The sequence below is a fragment of the Rattus norvegicus genome, chromosome 5 (assembly GCF_036323735.1).
Source record: "Rattus norvegicus strain BN/NHsdMcwi chromosome 5, GRCr8, whole genome shotgun sequence".
NCBI classification, from domain to species: Eukaryota; Metazoa; Chordata; class Mammalia; order Rodentia; family Muridae; genus Rattus; species Rattus norvegicus.
Genome location: NC_086023.1, coordinates 150,918,460 through 150,924,007, shown reverse-complemented (window position 1 = coordinate 150,924,007; position 5,548 = coordinate 150,918,460). Strand labels below are relative to the sequence as shown.

General features: G+C 49.2%; 1 long non-coding RNA gene across 1 annotated transcript; it reads left to right on the top strand.

Moving 5' to 3' along the window:
* The first annotated feature begins 247 nt into the window (after positions 1–247).
* LOC134487001 (uncharacterized) lies at positions 248–3,621 on the top strand. The gene is made up of 2 exons (XR_010066665.1): positions 248–707; positions 2,304–3,621. It is a non-coding gene; the product is annotated as an uncharacterized LOC134487001 (long non-coding RNA).
* The last annotated feature ends 1,927 nt before the right edge of the window (positions 3,622–5,548 follow it).

The following is a 5,548-nucleotide window of genomic DNA, read 5'->3' as shown; positions in this document are numbered from 1 at the left end:
AGGACTGTGGGAAGCCCGGTGTAGTCTTGCTGTCGCATCATCAGTAGTTACAGCTGCTCGGAGAGAGATTAGATTTTCCAGCCTGGCTTTGGTGTGGTGCAGATCTTTGTGCCTGTGTGACAAGCCCTTTACCAAGTAAGCACCTCCCCAACCCATTCTGGTAGCATGGAGTGGCATCTAGATTGTGACGTACACTTGGGCGTGTCTGTGAGGGCGTGTCCAGAGACGGAGCTAGCGGGGGCGAGCCATCCTGAATCCCATCCTATTGGTTGAGGGTCCACTTGGAAGAAGGGAGAAAAGCCTAGCGAGGGCTTATCTCTCCTTTCTGTCATGACACGGGCTATCCTGCTCCATTTCTCTCCACTCCACCCCAAGCCCACCCCCAGCGCCATGCTGGACTGAACTTGGGAAGCCCCAGGCCGATGGCAGTCTTCCCTCTGTTTATGCCAGTCATCCCATCACAGCATGAGAAAGGACAACACAGCCTCTGATAAGGAAGCCTCAGCTCACAGAGGCTCTGCAGGCTCCCGCATAATCCTTCCATCTGGCTCTAGTGTGAGCAGGAATGCAGAGTGGCCTGTTGTAGGCATGGAAACGAGGCTGTGCGAGCATCTGCCTCAGCTGCCTGCTGGATCTTTCAGGAGAGGATGCCTTACCTCCGACACCAGTGCGTGTGCACACACGCACATATGCACACACGTGGGCAGGTACATGTACATACAACAGGTGCTCTGAACCTGTTTGCCAGAAGGCATGAGGCATCTGCCTCACTTTCCTTGCCTGTAGAATGGGCTCACATGCTATGCTGAGTCCCAGGAACTGATTTTTCTCAAACCTCTAGCTCTTATAGGTTCCTGAACTTTCTTTGTCTCTTCAAATCTATCCTCTGGTCTGGAGGGATTCCTTTTTGGCTCAAGCCCTTTTCGACTTCTTGAGAATGTGATCTTTGATGCCATGCATGGTAATGGATGATTTTAATCTGCACAAGGGAGGCAGAGGCAGGCAGATTTCTAGGACTTCGAGGCCAGCCTGGTCTACATAGTGACTTCCAAGATAGTTAGGGTTGTTACATAGAGAAACCTTACCTCACAAACAGCAAACAAACAAACAAAAACAAACAACAATAACAACAAACAGAGACAGAGACAGAGGGAGCGAGCTCTATCCCCACCCAGGGCCTGCTTGGGAAACAGAGTCTCCGTGGCATGTTCTGCAGTCAGGCTGTCCACGCATCTTGACTAAGGTTCTGATGACATCATTGTCAGGGGCTGATGGACAGTGGTTTTCTGTGACAAGCTGTGGCACCACAGTCACTGTCTGACCAGGGGTGGCTTGCCAGGGCAGGTAAGATGACAGCAGATCAGGTAGCATTTGGTAACTATGGTTGACTAACGTAGCAGCAAAGACTGGGTGTGGTTGCTCCATCTCGGTCAGCCACAGGGCAGATGTGGCAGAGGGCTGGGTCCAGCGGAATACTGAGAATCAAGGACAATTTTATGCTTTTTGTGCTGAGCAAGATGGGTGCTAAGAAGTGGGGTGGACTGGAGAGATAGCTCAGTGCTTGAGTGCTGGCTGCTCTTTGGGAAGATCCAGTTTTGTTCCGCACGCCTACCTCAGGTGGCTCATAACCTCCAGGAACTCCAGCTCTCAAGGATCCAATGTCCTCTTCTGTCCTCTGCAGACTGAAAACACACACGTGGCACACAGATAAAGACACACATACATGATACACTCACACAAACACACACACATTCACACACACTCAAACATACATACACACTCACACACACTCACACACACTCACACACACTCACACACACACTCACACACACTCACACACTCACACACACTCACACACACTCACACACTCACACACACTCACACACTCACACACACTCACACACACTCACACACTCACACACACTCACACACTCACACACACTCACACACACTCACACACACTCACACACACTCACACACACTCACACACACTCACACACACTCACACACACTCACACACACACACATAAACACAGGGGAAATACTTTTTTTTTTTTTTTTTGGTTCTTTTTTTCGGAGCTGGGGACCGAACCCAGGGCCTTGCGCTTCCCAGGCAAGCGCTCTACCACTGAGCTAAATCCCCAACCCCAATACTTTTCTTTTTTAAGACAGGGTTTCTCTGTGTAGCCTTGGCTGACCTGGAACTCACACAGTAAACCAGGCTGTTCTCAAACTCAAGAGATCCACTTTTCTCTGCCTCTCAAATACCTTTTAGCAGTTAAGAGCACTTCCTGTTCTTGCAGGAGACCAGAGTTCAAGTCACGACCCCCGTATAGAAGACACACGAGCACCAGCTCCAGGGTATTTGTTTGCCTCTTCTGTCTCTAGGGACACGTGTGTGTGCACACACACACAGCAAAAACAACCAAACAAAGAAGGATGAGAGCCTGAGACACCAGCGGGGCCATTTGGCTAGAACTTTGCATACCCTGAACAGCTTCCTGACGATGACGGCCATTCTACTCTCCTTTCCAGAAAACGAGACTCACATTGCTTATAAACCATCCAGTGACTCTGCTTGGAGGAAATCCCATCCAGAGGGGCCCTGAGGTACCCGGGATGCAGGTCCATCACCTGCCTTCCACAGGAGAGGAGACTCTCTTCTGTGATGATAGCAATGTCTAGTACAGCCCAGAGAGAGGAGCTCGGGGCTTGTTCTACTCAGAACTCGTACACACACTCAAGGGAATCGCCAAAGCCTGTCAAAGCTGCCAGATGCCGGAGTTGCATTCTGGGGGCATTAGACTAAGGAAGACAAACTTGGAGGTTAAACAGGGCCACATTAGTTGGTATAGGCATTTTACTGAGGCCTGGGGTTTACCCTGGGTGATTTGGCTCTTTGGATCCTGAAATAAGTTTAAAAAAAGAAAGTACATCTTCCAGTCTCTTGGCTCAGGAGATCAGTCCTGGGAGGAAGGCCTTCATGCCCCAAGCCTCCTGAGCTCCTCCAGAAGGACTCACAGTCTCCTTGAAATAGAAAAAACTCCCAGTTCCAAACTGACGATGCTTGGTGACTTGATCAAAACTCCACCGTGGTCCCCAGGCAGGATGGAAATCATGTGGGATTGCAGTTGCTATGGCATGAATGTTCCGTTGCTGCTGCATGGTCCCAGACATGGAAATTTGACTGCGACCAGGCCACACTACTTCTGGGATGGTGTACTGTTGACCTCACAGTCACAGGCTTCACCAGGGAGGAAGGCCTCTGGCCACACCTATGGGGGAAACCAAACAGAAGCAGCACCATCCCTGTGGCCTAGGGTCCTGGACTGAATTAAAAGGAGGTAGCAGGGGGCTGGGGAGAAGGCTCAGAGGTTAAAGTGCTTGCTACAAATGCAAGAGGACAGTTCCCAGCACCCCGCAGCCTTTGAATGAGAATGGGGTACCAAGTCCAGCAATACTGGTGACCTATGGGGTGGATTGAGAGACCCTGTCTCAAAATGAATGAAGTCTGATGCCCTCTTCTGGTGTGTCTGAAGAGAGGAAGAGTGTACTCACATTAAATAAATGAATAAATAAATAAATAAATAAATCTTTTAAAAAATGTTTAAAAAAAAAAAAGAGTTGACTTGGCCATGATGCCATCCTTCCCACCATGATAATGGGCTGAACCTCTGAAACTGTAAGCCAGTTCCCAATTAAAGGCTTTTTTTTCTTTTTCATAAATTGCCTTGGTCATGGTGTCTCTTCAGAGCAATAGAGCGGTGACTGAGACAGTCCCCAAATGTTTACCTCATTGTCACCTCTGGGCTCTGCACATACTCCTTCTATACATTATAACTCAAGGGGTCACCAGTCATCATGACAAAGTTCTAAGCAGCAGGCTAGCCCATCACCTTACTGACATAATGGCAATTGGGCCCTGTAGGCTCAGATTTTTTAAAACCTACTTTAAAAAAAAAAATTTATTATGTATACAGCATACTAACTTGTATGCATGCAGGCCAGAAGAGGGCACCAGATCCCATTACAGATGGCTGTGAGCCACCATGTGGTTGCTGGGACTTGAACTCATGACCTCTGGAAGAACAGTCAGTGCTCTTAACTGCTAAGCCATCTCTCCAGCCCCACACCTACTTTTAATAAGGGTTCTCAAATACTTTAGCCTCTCTTCTAGCCCATCACCCACCACAGGCAGTGGAAAAGGGAGGTTACTAGGATACAGGAGAAGTGGACCTGTTTAGAAATAGTTCTTTGGAGCAAATCTAATCTGCGTTGTCAGGATATCTCGCAGCAGTTGAGTGCGAGTCAGCTCGATCCAGAAGAAGCCAAGAGGCTCTGCTGTTTAGAAGTCGTTCCTCAGGGGAAATTTCAATCTCAATTGTCAGGATGCCAGCCGTCCAGTTCAGTAGTGTCAAGGTAGCAACACAAATCAGCAGTGGTGGCACGACCCAGCAGAAACAGCCAGGCCTCCACCGAATCTGCACGAGTCAGCAGGAGAGGTCAGTGAAGACAAGAGGAGAGACCAACGAAGTGTTGCAATGCGAGCCGCCACTGTCCGTTAAGTCCTATTTCATGTGTCCCCCCACGGGTCTTGCCTCAGCAAAACTCCACATGAGTCTATATCAGCTGACATATCCAGAAACTTCTACTTCACTCTGCCAATTGGCCCAAGTCTGAGGAAGCAGCAAGACACTGCCGGAACACCACCAGGAAGTTTATGGGTACTTGTCTTAGTCCGGGTTTCTATTTCTGCACAAACATCACCACCAAGAAGCAAGTAGGGGAGGAAAGGGTTTATTCAGCTCACACTTCCACATTGCTGTTCATCACCAAAGGAAGTCAGGACTGGAACTCAAGCAGGTCAGGAGGCAGGAGCTGATGCAGAGGCCATGGAGGGATGTTTCTTACTGGCTGGCTTCCCCTGGCTTGCTCAGCTTGCTCTCTTATAAAACCCAAGACCACCAGCCCAGGGACGGCACCACCCACAATGCACGGGTCCTCCCTCCTTGATCACTAGTTGAGAAAATGCCTTACAGCTGGGTCTCATGGAGGCATTTCCTCAAGGGAGGCTCCTTTCTCTGTGATAACTCCAGTTTGTGTCTGCTTCAGGAAAACATTCTTTCACCTATGTGCCCCAGCAAAACATCACTTGACATAACTGACTTTCCAAAGAAACCAGAAGTTTTCACTTCACGGCCCGAGAGTAGGATTGTGACTGATCCATCTACACTAGGAATGTTTGCTACAGGGAGTGGGCCACTGAGGCGCCTGAGTTTGATCCTTAGGACCTACATGGTGGGAGGAGAGAACTGACTCCCACAAGTTGTCCTCCAACCTCCACAAGCACACACGCCCGTGCATGCAAAGTAAATAAAAACGTAGTATAACTTTTAAAAATATCAAAGAGAGACTAAGTCTCGAAAAACAGTCAAGGGCAGCCACGACAGTGAGGGTCCAGGGCCTGTCAAGATCTTGCCTCTAAGATGAGAGGCAGGTGGCCAGATGTTACACGGCCCTCCTCAAAGAAAGAGGCAATGGGTGGGGT